The sequence below is a fragment of the Haliotis cracherodii genome, unplaced genomic scaffold (assembly GCF_022045235.1).
Source record: "Haliotis cracherodii isolate W230 unplaced genomic scaffold, xgHalCrac1.p SCAF_11, whole genome shotgun sequence".
In the NCBI taxonomy this organism is placed as follows: domain Eukaryota; kingdom Metazoa; phylum Mollusca; class Gastropoda; order Lepetellida; family Haliotidae; genus Haliotis; species Haliotis cracherodii.
This window is the reverse complement of record NW_027266266.1, coordinates 12,225,771-12,239,690: the sequence shown is the minus strand read 5'-3', so window position 1 is coordinate 12,239,690 and position 13,920 is coordinate 12,225,771. Positions and strand designations below refer to the sequence as shown.

General features: G+C 40.8%; 1 protein-coding gene across 1 annotated transcript in view; it reads right to left on the bottom strand.

Moving 5' to 3' along the window:
• Positions 1-806, bottom strand: part of LOC139456219 (piwi-like protein 1) — a 56,112-nt gene extending 55,306 nt beyond the window's left edge. The window contains exon 1 of the mRNA XM_071237800.1: positions 734-806. The gene's annotated coding sequence lies outside the window, so the exon portion shown is untranslated. The remainder of the gene's footprint in view (positions 1-733) is intronic.
• Positions 807-13,920: the final 13,114 nt, after the last annotated feature.

Below are 13,920 nucleotides of genomic sequence, written 5' to 3'. Positions count from 1 at the left end.
GTCTTTGATTATGTCTGGGACTCGTGATGATCCCGGGTAGAATAGGTCTTCAGCAACCCATGATTGAGATAAAAGGCGACTATGCATGTAACGGGATCGGGTGGTCAGGCTCGCTGACTTGGTTGATGCATGTCATCGTATCCCAATTGCGTGTATCGATGCGCATGGTGTCAATCACTGGATTGCCTGGTCCAGACTCGATTATTTAGAAACCGCCGTCATATAGCTTGAATACTGCTGAGTGCGACGTTTAACAACTGACGACCTACCGATCGATCGATTATGTCTGGTTTTGATAATAATGAACACACCGTTCTACACTTGCAATGTGCTAAGCCCAGAAGGCGGTAGAGATCTCTTGCGATATATGTTTTACATATAGACGTATTGTACGGACCTGCTTGTATTTGGTCTGTTTTTGATAAGCGTCACAATTGCTGTACTGCAGTTGTGGTACTGATACGCCTTTGGCAACTGATACTATGAAGGGTACCGTCGGGTACATTGACACCAATCAGCCAAGTCCGTGAGCCAGACCAGGCAAGAGAGTTAACAGACTTTAAAAGTCCAGTTTCCACCCTTGCCGAACCAGGGTGGAAACTGGACTATTATAGTCAGTTAACTCTCTTGCCTCGGGAAGATGGTTGTAACCCCGATTCCCAACACGTTTACTGTTTACGAAAGGGGACATCATGTAACTGCACACCTAACCAGTAATACGTTGTTACTTTACCTGTAATTGCGTCTTGAATCAGGTTTCGTTATAAGTCGACTCCATGTCGTGTCCACGCCTTTGCAATCGTCACATTGCTGCACCCATACACAGTATATTGATCAATATCATGCAATACAAGGGGCGTCACGCATGCCGAGGCTATTGATTAGCATGTATAGCCATACAATAAGGGAATACCCATACAAATGTATTTCCGCGTTTTCGGCAAGGCCTATACAAATGAGAACAATAGCATGTAGTTATGTTGTAGAAACGGCCACACGGCGTTCTGTTATTAGGTAATTCTATATGTTCTATATGACATTACAAGCAACGATACCCGTGAAGATTCCGGGGTAGAATAGGTCTTCAGCAACCCATGCTTGCCGTAAAAGGTGGCTATGCTTGTCGTAAAAGGCGACCAACGGGATCGGGTGGTCAGGATCGCTGACTTGGTTGATGCATGTCATCGATGATCCCAATTGCGTGGATCGATGCTCATGTTATGAATCACTGGATTGTCTGGTCCAGACTCGATTATTTTACAGACCGCCGACATATAGCTTGAATATTGCTGAGTGCGGCGTTAAACAACAAACAAACAAACAAACAAACAAATAAACAAACTTATCAAAATAATAAACTGAGACTGATGTTTAGAATCGTGGGTAGTAAAGGTCCCAAGCATCCATGGTATTGTCCCAAGAGCTGGTTAATCGAAGAAAGAGCATGCTCGCTAGGTTGTACCTCAAAAGTTTAAATGTGAAATGCAGACATCAAAGGTTGGAGAAGCTGGAGTATTACTCGACACGTGAACAGAAAGCAGACTACAAATGAAGCCTTGATTCTTGGAAATGCATCTTGTAATCTTGCCAGTTTTGTTCGAAAAGCCATTTCGTGACACGCTTACGTTATATCCTTATAGTTGCAATACTGTGGATGTTGAAAAAGCACGTGAATGTATTCCGTTTATTATATGATATCCGGTATCAGACTGCCCTTTGGCCCTGTGGCACTTGATTAGAGTCTCAAGAGGAAAATAAATGGATCAAGATGTTTTATAGACCCGTGTTGGCACAAACTGTTCTTTACATCTTAGGTCGCGTGTGCGAGGTCCAAATTACCATCGGTCAATCTAATGCCTTCACAGACCGATGCATGCATGGGCGTACTTAATGCGTTTAGTGTCCTTTGAAACGCACAGTATGGCTCAAATGAAATCAAGTTAGTATTTCCAACGTACAACAACTGGTAATTTGCCAAGAGGTGTATCGTCTTTACAGCATCCGAGGAATAGATTACGAAACAGAATTTTCGAAAACGTCTGTGTGTTTACGCTTTTGGTGTTTACATGTCTCAACATTTTGGGTATAATCGTGCTTCTCTTTCTACCAAGATTTCAATGGTTGATCAAAAGTTGTTTGATCAAGGTTTTAGAACATCCAAGGCCTCAGTAAGGCTATCAAAATGTTTTGTGGTAGACGTGTGGAGGACATTTCCAAATTTGTCACATCAGTGACAAAAATGATGTCCGATGCAATTCTCCATTTTGACTTATACCATATGTTACCGTGCTATTATAAGGAAGAATTGACTTGCTGTTGTCTGTTTGTGTGATGGGTACAGGACGCTCATCAAAGACCTGGTATCATCAGGGTTTGATAGTGCTTCGTAAATCGGAATCGCTCAATGGACTCTGCTTTGGCAGATAATTCTTGTGACTATGGACAGGGTTTTGTCCTTTATATTTTTTGAAAGATTTTATATCTTTTTATATGATAGTACGGAAGCCTTTTAGGGCCATTTGTTTTTTATTTATTTCGATACTATCTTGAAATTTCAAGATACTAAGTTGAAATTTCAAGATATTGGAGTTGAAATTTCAAGATACATGTACTAAGTTGAAATTTTAAGATATAGAAGTTGAAATTTCAAGATACTATCTCAGTATGGAAAAAAAATATAAAAAACAAATGGCCCTAAAAGGCTTCCGTATGATAGCGTTCTCCATTTGAAGTGAGTAACCTGAATGTATTTCAGTTATATCTCGACCTTCTCGATCAAGGCTGAGGAATTTGGATTTAATACCACTTTCAGGGATATCACATTTTTTGTTTGTTTGTTTGTTGTTTAACGCTCTGCAATATTCCAGCTATATGACGGCGGTCTCTAAATAATCGAGTGTGGACAATCCAGTGATTGATATCACGAGCATCGATATACGCAATTGGGATCGATGACACGCATCAAACAAGTCAGCAAGCCTGCCCCTCCGATCCTGTTAGTCGCCTCTTACGACCCGCATAGTCGCCTTTTACGGCAAGTATTGGTTGCTGAAGACCTATTCTATCCCGGATCTTCACGGGTCAGACATCACATTGACATATGCCATATTCTCTACGAATGCTGAGGCGTGATAAGAAGAGTCGAACGTTCTTTATGTTGATTGCTGGTTGTTAAATACACCGATACGAAGGTTGATTTAATTATTGTCATTTCAAAAGAAAGGGAGATAATCGTGATAATGCTTATGGTTATACACGAAACGGCGCTTGCTTTATTTGACAATAGTTTTATTATATGTTCTGTCTTTGTGTATAAAATCGCGGATGAGCCGATTCGCCGATTCCCTGATTTTGTTTCCGATGTTCTAAGAAAATAAAACAAACACTCATATACGTGCAAGATCGACTAATATTTTGCAATATTCGGCGTTATTTTATACCACACTGGACAGGTCATAAACCTTTATCTTGATTTGAATATGTTTATGTTTTGGTAAGATTTATACCTCAAAAATGTATTTGAAACCGGTTGATAATTCAAATCACAGCGATCCCATTGAAATGGTAAAACTCATTTATCATAAATACGGACGAAATAATATTCTCCAGATTGCTGAGTGGTTTCTGCTACTGTTGCATGGCGAGGGAAATGACTTGGCTACTCATACCCTATTATTCAGGTATTTACGGTACTTATAAACTGCCTAATTTTTCTAATTATAGGACACGATCATATACATATTTTTCAAGGCTGCGCAGCGATTCCTGTCACAAATAAGGGACGCAACTCTGTAGATGACTTGACCACACCGCATTATTTAAGCATCTCCTTTATTCATAAACAACCCAACAGTTGTAATTTTTCCCCCACGATCTGATACAAATAAGGGACGCAACTCTGCATGCCGAATTGCGGGGCCTTACTACTTATAACCAACCGCCTCCGTGGTATAGTGGTAGAGCGTCCGCCTGGAGAACGGAAGGTCCGGGGTGCGATCCCCGGCAGCGTTATACCAAAAGACGTAATAATATTCTCTTTAAAAGATGGTACTTGTTGTTACTCTGTATGGCGCTCGGCGTGTGTGTGTGTGTCTGTGTGTGTGTGTGTCTGTGTGTGTGTGTGTGTGTGTGTGGCTGCTTGTACTAGTCCGGACTGATGCCGAGTTTATAGTGCTAGCTCACTGAGATACCATGCCGCAGTTTAACATGTATATCCCACTCAGACACAGTATACTGACTCCGAGCCGACCAGTCCTTGTTTTAGCCCCTTAATGCCGAGCGCCAGACAGGGTAACAACAAGTACCATCTTTTAACGTCTTTTGGTATGACGCAGCCCTGGACCTTCCGCTCTCCGGGCGGACGCTCTACCGCTAGACCACGGAGGCGGTCGAATGACTGATGACTTGGCCAACCCATTATTCAAGCATCTACGGTCGCTATAAGCAGCCCAACCGTTCTAATTATCTTACGCGATCTCATTAACGGTCTCGCGGCAACACCGTGACTTTAATTCCGTTTTTACTGACATTTGTAGACACTCCTATTCTTCAGTAGGATTAATCACCCACATGATAAAATTGCTTTCACACTTTTTTACTAGTCAGTACAATGTAATATATAGCTCATTTGTCTGTGCGTTAACGCGTTTCTCCTCCGTTGTTTATGGTGTCGGTTCCCCTCGGCGTATTTTCGGTTTCATGGCGACAGGTCGAGTACAGTAAACAGATCATCACAGAGCAATTAATGTATCAGACATCTCTCGTCGAGATAACTGCCCTTTGGAGTTTTCTTGTAAAGTTTTTCAGGGTTGCTGCTGCTGCTGGAGTATTTCAGTTACACGTGTCGTGAGTCGAGTGTACGGGAGGTTAATTGCCTTATCCTTTTTTTCCCTCAGGTGATTGACTTGCCTTTGCATGTGTTTGGTGACCCTGTGGGCAGGATACGTTTGGTTGTTCGTGAACACCTGGTTTCAACACTATTTGATAGTGATTAATAAACATATCCTTGTGATATATGGTTGCTTGTGATATATAGTTGCTTTGCCTTTGCATGTGTTTGTGACGGTGCCACTGGTGGAGCAGTTTAGGCCCAACTTTTCGCGAACACCTTGTAGCATCACTATTTGACGGTGATTCATAAATACATGCTTATGATGAAGTCACAGATATTTGTAACAGATATTGTTTTATGAATACATCTTTCCAAGGAAAGGGAGTTAACTGATTGTAAAAGTCCAGCTCTCACCCTTGCCGAACTAGGCTGCAATTTCGTGGTTCGATCGTAGCGCTGTCAGTGACGATTACGGGTTATGTCCCTTCTTTGTCCCTCCCATTGACCAATCAGATTTCACCTCTTATATTACTTTCATTTGATTCCGAGACAAAGGCGGCGCCCGATAATCAAGATTGTTTTTAATAAAATGGTCTTACCTCGCGCTGTACATCAAATCACCTGAGCACCTTAATTGAAAACATGAAAAGATTTAGAAAACATCTGTCGACGCCCATTTCACGGTACACTTGCTCTTCAAACCCTGCAATCAACTCGGCAGTCGCCATGTTGTTTATGAATCGAATGTTCCGGCTCGTTAGTCCAGCCAAAATATAACTCCATAATTCCAGCTTAGTTCGGGTAGGGTGGAAATTGGACTTTTTTTAGTCAGTTAAAACTCCCTTGATTCAGGAAGATGTATGGATATAGAAATAGGTTTGCTGTTTGTTATACACAACGACACCCATGTGTTCAGCGCTCAGTTAGTATGCAATGCTGTGATAAATGGCCAGATTTGTCAATTGTCACAAAGGACAAATGTAAGACTCAAACATATGTTACCAGAGCGACAAATATATGGTAGGTGCCTTGAATTGTATTTTGTATTTTGATTTCGCAAGCACTCTTTTCCATAAGAATGGAAAAATGGTTCCAAAAAGTGTAATCGTAACCGAATTTGGCATCCAATAAATAAAAAATATGTAAGTGCCGGGCTTTTCGGTCGGCCAGTGATAAGAACGTAATGTGTCCTCAGTCAATTACTGGCAAATCCACTAACTGGAGCCCATTTCTTTTGGACCCGCAATGATATTACTGGAATTTTGCTGAAAGCGGCGTAACACCATACTCACTCACTCACTCACAAACTAGTATCCATAAAACGAGCATTGATAATGTGTATTACATTCTCCAAGTCCGTATATGATACATCTATTGTCATTACTTACTGCCGAATAGGTCTTCAGCAACCCATGCTTGCCGTAAAAGGTGACAGTGCTTGGTTAAGAGTTCTCTACTTGCCATTCTCATCTGACCACACTCATGAAGTCCGTGGTAGAACAGGTCTTCAGCAACCCATGCTTGCCATATAAGGCGACTTTGCTTGTCGTAAGAGCGCGCCTGCGACTAACGGGATCGGTTGGTCAGGCTCGCTGACTTGGTTGATGCATGTCATCGATCCCAATTGCGTGGATCTATGCTCATGATATTAATCACTGGATTGTCTGTTCCAGACTTGAGTATTTACAGACCGCGATCATATAGCTGGAATATTGCTGAGTGCGGCGTTAAACAACAAACAACCAACGAACCAACCAACCATCGAATATCCCGAATCACACCGAATAGGACAGTTGTTCATGATATCAACCACTTGTTTACATGCTACAACTTCGATATATTTACAGGCCTCCAAGATATAGCTGTATTTCGAAATAAAATATATCACATCACATGTTTGTTTGTTTGTTAGTTTGTTGTTTAACGCCGCACTCACCAATATTCCAGCGATATGACGGCGGTCTGTAAGTAATCGAGTCTTGACCAGACAATCCAGTGATTAATATCATGAGCATCGATCCACGCAATTGGGATCGATGACATGCATCAACCAAGTAGGCGAGCCTGTCCACCCGATCCCGTTAGTCACCTCTTATGACAAGCATAGTCGCCTTTTATGGCAAGCATGGGTTGCTGAAGACCTATTCTACCCCGGAATCTTCACGGGCCTCATGTTGGCGGAGACCGTATTTGTAATTCTAAAACCAGTGATTTAAGGCTTCAGTAAAGAGATTGATTATCTATATCAATGCTAATGAAATACTTGTGTTCGCCGCGAAAAGCTTGAATATTCCTGATGCGGCATAAAGCAATATTCTTTCAAATACTCGTGGATTGTTAAGGGGAAATGATATTGAAGGATTCCATGTCCCTCTTCCGAGTGTATTGCTATCAGTGGTAGTAGAATCAGGGGCACCACAGCACCAAGTGCGACCAGCAATGAGTTCCTGAATTTATGTTTGTTCGCATATGCGTTCAATCATGTTCAGTCATCATAAATTATTTGCTTTTATTGTGATTCATATAGTTGTAGGCATGATTACCTTTATCTGACTAATCTGATTTGTATTAAATCTTCCATGAACATGCGTTTTATGAAAGTATAATTTGTTCTCGTCGCTATATAGCTGATATATTGACAATGCTGTGTGGTTTAAACTTATTGTCATTTGTTTCAAAACATCAAAGTTGTTTTCACGAGCAGAAAAAACATTCTGATTTCTAATCTTTTGAAATATAAATTCTAAATGTATTGTCGAATCGACGAAGTATTAAAACCATGTCTTCAGTCATAGTCTGAACAAAGGGAAGCATATCAAATGAAATATCTCTGCAAGAAACTTTAAAACAGTGTGTGATTTATTTGCATTTTTAGTCAATTGGTTTTGTGTAAAATATAAATTTAAAAATATCGATTTGTTCTTAAGCCCTGCATAAATCACTGTTTATTTTGTGTGACATCAATAATCAACGTCAGTGGTTCTTGCAATAGCCTCGTTGCTGAGCAATACTTGTATTATCTCCGTGCTCGCGATCTCTGAAATCATTGTGTTCATAAATTCAATCTTTCTTTTATCGCAACAGATTCTCCAACCAATGTGAACTATTGCCGTTTTTCGTCAACAGGGCGCATGGATGGCGATATTCGCTGTAAAGTTGCTTAGTTTGTTGTTTAACGCTGCACTCAGCAATATTCCAGCTATATGACGGTGGTCCGTAAATAATTGAGTCTGGATCAGACAATCCAGTGATAAAATCTTGTGCATCGATCCACGCAATTGGGATCGATGACATGCATCAACCAAGTCAGCGAGCCTGACCACCCGATCCCGTTAGTCGCCTTTTACAGCAAGCATAGTCACCTTTTACAGCAAGCATGGGTTGCTGAAGACCTATTCTACCCCGGATCTGTACGGGTCCTCTGTAATGCTTGGTGTCCCTTTGGCGTGCCAGAAACCTATAATCATGGGTTCGAATCCCCCTGATTATGATTATGGTGTTACCATTCAGTTTTAAACGTGGGCCATCTTGGTCTTTCCCCACAAATCAAGCTGACATGATGTGACATAACTGAAATACTGAAACATAGGGGCGTTAACTCTATTCATACAGAAGTGCTTTCCCATAATTTACTTGTCTTAAACCAAATATATGGTATGTAGATGAAGACAAAGTTGACAATTGCATTTCGAGAATAAAATCAACTCTCTTTTCACTGATGCTACAGTTTTCAACATGTAACCTGAAGATACGATTGTTAAAGATGGTATATGTTCAAAACCCATAATTCTTCTTGATCTTAAATTAATTTCAAGGAATGCCACCTTTGATGTAATGAAACATTCTGCATTAAACATGTACGACGAGTGTCATCGATGTGTCGGTTTTAAGGACATTAGTGATACGAAAGATCTTTTGCCGTATTGGGACCTCACTCAAAGGGACACTAATTCCAGCAAATTGCAGTTGCTGCAAATTTTGTGTGTCTGTAAACTCATATGTTATAATGTTTAATAATGTGGCTGTTGATAATTACCATTAATGCAAACTTACACAGTTTCGGTTTGATACCACTCACTAATTACTCAATTTTGACATGAAACGAAAATGGTCGTGGAGAAAGGTCCCCTTAATATAACTTTGTTAAACCCCAAGGACTACTCACAGTGATTTTGTTGGATCCTGTTCATGAGCATCGCGTTGATTGGATTAACAGTTTATGCAAACTCTGTTTTGGGAATATATTATGTTATTTGTAAAGTTTCGAAATTGATGGTTTGTTTTCACCCTTTGATTTATGACATTCGTAATCTGGTAATATTATACAGATTCCTCTAAATGTCAAATATCTGATCATTTGTCACTCACAACAATCGTTAAGGGGGCACAAATGTGATCGTGAAGATGCTTATTGGATTTTTTCAGCATCCAATGTAGTGTTTGATATAACCGTCAACATGTGTGACTGTGAAAACATCTTGATCAAAGGTCTTCTGTAATGTTACAACCAAATGATATCGTCGTCTTTCGCTTGACTTTGATCTTTGCCGAAGGCTTGCAGCTTCTTTGGGCTGTTTTCTGCTAAGATGCTAATTATTTAAATGGACTTGTGACTATAGAGGTTGATCATTTAAAGGGGATTGTTTGAACCTTTTAGGCAAAGAGTGTGATCTCTTTGATGAAGAAGCAGCTTCAGGCAATCAGGCCTGCGAGAATAGAAGCTGAATTTAACTTCAAGAATCTGCTTTCGAACCTCCTCTTGCAGATGAGTACGTCAATGACCACAGTCTGAAGTTTGTTTCTTGGCTGAATAAGACATTTGCACAGGGATCACAACATAGCGTAGTTGATATCATTGAAATAATGCCACAGAGAGTGAGTGGGTTGTGTCCGACATTGCAATTGACGAAAGTACAAAATGCACATGACGAAATGGTTGGTTGTTTTTTTTGTTTTACGCCGCTCTCAGCAATATTCCAGCTATTTGACGGCGGTCTGTAATGAATCGAGTCTTGACAACACAATCCAGTGATTTATATCATGAGCATCAATCCACGCAATTGGGATCGATGACATGCATCAACCAAGTCAGCGAGTCTGACCACTCGATCCCGTTAGTCGCCTTTTCGACAAGTATAGTCACCTTTTACGACAAGCATGGGTTGCTGAGTGCGGCGTTAAACAACAAACAAACAAACGTAATTGAATTGATTAATAAAACGTAACTGTATTTTTTGTTATTATGGAAATAACAAGTTCGTTTTGTAGACAGTGCACCTATTTCAGTGTATGTGATTATGTACTGACATTGTCATGGGACCCGCAAGATTCCGGGGTAGAATTGGTCTTCAGCAACCAATACTTGCCGTACTAATGCGACTAATGGGATCGGGTGGTCAGGCTCGCTGACTTTGTTGATACATGTCATCGATCCCATTTGCGTGGGACCGGTGGAGATTCCTGGTCAGAATAGGTCTTCAGCAACCCATGCTTGCCGTAAAAGGCGATTATGCTTGTCGTAAAAGGCGACTAACGGGATCGGGTGGTCAGGCTCGCTGACTTGGTTGATCCATGTCATCGATCCCAATTGCGTGGATTGATGCTCATGATATTAATCACTGGATTGTCTGGTCAAGACTCGATTATTTACAGACCACCGTCATATAGCTGTAATATTGCTCAGTGCGGTGTTAAACAACAAGCAAACAAACAAACATTGTCATGAATACAGTAGTTACTTTGAAAATCGGCAAGGTGCATTTTGGTTCAAGTTAATGAATTAAACTTTGTCGGATGGTAATGCGACCCAATGTTGGCATCATCCGCATGTCAGTTGACATTAAGAATATTACATTGTCCTTAGTTAAGATTCCAATTTCGAAATACCGATATTGGAAAAACCGTAATTTACAGCAGACACTTTCAGTGAACAAGTTGTTGTGCATTGCTCGGGGACTTCCTTACCCAGTTGCCCTGGTACGTTATTCATGAAACCATTTCCGTGCTATGTAAAATAAGGTAGACACATTTATCATTATACGAAAAAAAAAGGGATTATTTTAATCAAATGTAAATGCCATTTCAATGTATTTAATCAGAGGGGCTTCAAAGTACATTAAAAGGTAATCTGTTTTCGATTAAATGAGGTGTTTTTTAAATCACTTAATTTTTTGCGGTTTCACGTGAATTTTGTTTCGGAAGAGATATATTTTCTTCACGCGATTGCAATTACCTGACAATAAATCATTGAGGTTTGGACCAAAAATCCTAATGTTCACGCCTCCCGGATCTATGCCAGACCCAAAATGCAATTATTCCATCGTATCATTTCATTTATTTATAAAGCACAGCAAACAGCTCTGCAATAAATCCGAAAGCCCTTGTTGTATTTAAGCGTTGTTTGAGTTGCTACAAGAAGTGAATAATCTCTTTAGGGATCAGTTAACTTGTTTTTACACTTGATGCATTACATAAATTACAATTTGACTCCTATAGTCAATAGCGATGTTGCGTCTGCTGGCAAAGAAACTTCAAACTAATAGCCAATAATAAAAGTACGACGGCCACGTTCCTGGTTAATCAGGTTGCTGCAAGAAAGCGCTTGAATGATTCCATTGATGCGCAGGGCATGAGTGAGTGAGTTGGGTTTAACGCCGCTTTTAACAGTATTCCAGTTATATCACAGCGTATCAGCTTAATGTGGGAGGAAAGCCTGAAGTGATGCAGGTCTCAGACGTTTACCACTTCGCTGAAACCCACGAGCACGGGTATGGTGCTGACAAACCTAGAAACATAATTGGGGCGAACCGGGATTCGAACCCACAATCATAGGTTTCTGGCGTGTCCAAGGGACGCAACTCTGCAGTGCGAATCGCGGCGCCTTAGACGACTGGGCCCGCGCAGGGCATACACTACATGCTCCACTACGACATTGATCTGTATAATAATGAACGACTCTTCTTGCAACATGACAGCAGCATGTAAATAATCGATTCAGGACCAGAAAACCCAGCGATTGATAGTTTGAGCAACGATCCACGCCGTTCGGGCACGAAGACACACAATCAACAAGGCGCCCGATTAAGTCGCCTCTAAAGACCAGATTTTAATCCGTGACACCAACTGGTTTCTCATTTCGTGTGTACAACCATTTAGGCCCACATCTGGGCAGTTAGCTTCCAAGTAGAGTCATGTCATTTCTGACAGCAGTATTTGTTCCTGAGGTCTATTTTTGGTTGATGGTGGTAGCCTACTGTTATTTGATACTTCATGGATAACCTCACCCCCTGAGTAGCTCACCCACTGTTCTAATAGCTCAAATAATGTGAGGTGAGGTGAAATGGGGTTTAACGTCGCGTCCAAGATTATTGCACTTATATAGCGACGTGCATGTACGTGTGTGTGTTTGTGTGGCTGCTTGTACTGGTCCTGACTGATGCCGATTTATAGTGCTAGCTCACTGAGATACCATGCCGCAGTTTAACATGAATACCCCACTCAGACACTGTAGACTGACTCGGAGCCGATCAGTCCTTGTTTTAGCCCCTTAATGCCGAGCGCCAGACAGGGTTACAACAAGTACCATCTTTTAACGTCTTTTGGTATGACACAGCCGGGGATCGAACCCCGGACCTTCCGCTCTCCGGGAGCTCATAGAATGCAATACCATCGCCAGTTCCCACTCACACTGTCACATCTGTTGCATGGATTCTCCATTGGCTATATATCACTTTGCTTCTCACACTTTCTAACCAGTAACGTGTGTTCGCACTTGCAACTTGGACAGTGTGCATCCCCCTTTTTGTCGAAATCCTGGACTCCCTGTGGAGTTTTTCAGTCGAACCATGGAAATAATACTTTAACAGTATTTGTTCATGATGTATAAGGTTGACGTTGTTAGTCAGTAGATAGTTACCATGGAAAATACAGAGGCAAGCCAAATCGGCAGATATTGACAAGCATGTTGGACACCACAAATGTAATATATTATTATAGCAATAGTTTAACAAATGCACTGAATGAATTTACATGTACTTAAGAAAGTAACTGCATCACTGTAAAATGTATCACTGTATGAAAAATTCCGCACTAAGATTTGTTTGTTGTTTAACGCCGCACTCAGCATTATTCCAGCTATATGATGGCGGTCTGTAAATAATCGAGTCTGGACCAGACAATCTAGTGATTGACATCATAAGCATCGATCCACGCAACTGGGATCGATGACATGCATCAACCATGTAAGCGAACCTGACCACCCGAAACCTGCTTACGACAAGCAAAATCGCCTTTTATAGCAAGCATTGGTTGCTGAAGACCTATTCTACCCCGGATCTTCATGGGTGTGGTTAGATGTAGTTAGATGAGAATTGCAAGTAGAGAACTCTTCACCATGATTTCTAGACCACTTTCCACATGGGATACTCCCAAATTGGATTACTGATTGAATACGGAAGACGTGATTGAAATATTGGTTTCCGCCCTCAACATCTGGTGGCATTTCCAATTACACCATATTTAAGGCTTTTCTAAAGCATTTCCTGGCAAAGAGAAGTCGTCGGTCCGTACATCACATAGGAGTGGCTTCACGTAATACTTTTAAAGCGATGAGTCTTTGTCAAAATGTGAAAATATGAACAAATTTCAGCTTTGATTATTGGCATGCACATATGGATGTGATTTGTGGTGTTGGGATTATATCATACGTGATTGGTTGGAGGTTGTTCAACCAACGAAACGTGAAAGCGGAAAGAAACAAAATTATGTGCCTGTTCATCCATATTTAATAAATGGTAATAGCCTTATGTTAGATTCACTGCAAGCTCATGATGACCGGTTCTTCATTTGGAAGCATTTCACTCGGGCTATTATAGATCATCGATATTTAACATGGATATTGCATGTTTGACATGTTTAGTGCTTCCAGAGGCACTGGTAATAGCCTCATTCAGATCGTAGGAATGAAATCAATATTTATCAAATGATCTTGACAGGACAGCCCATCCCTTTGACAGGCAATGTCAAAATGAAAATGATTGCAAAAAGAAACCTGAAAGGGGTTAATTGTTTATTGGAAGGTCCTTATTGAT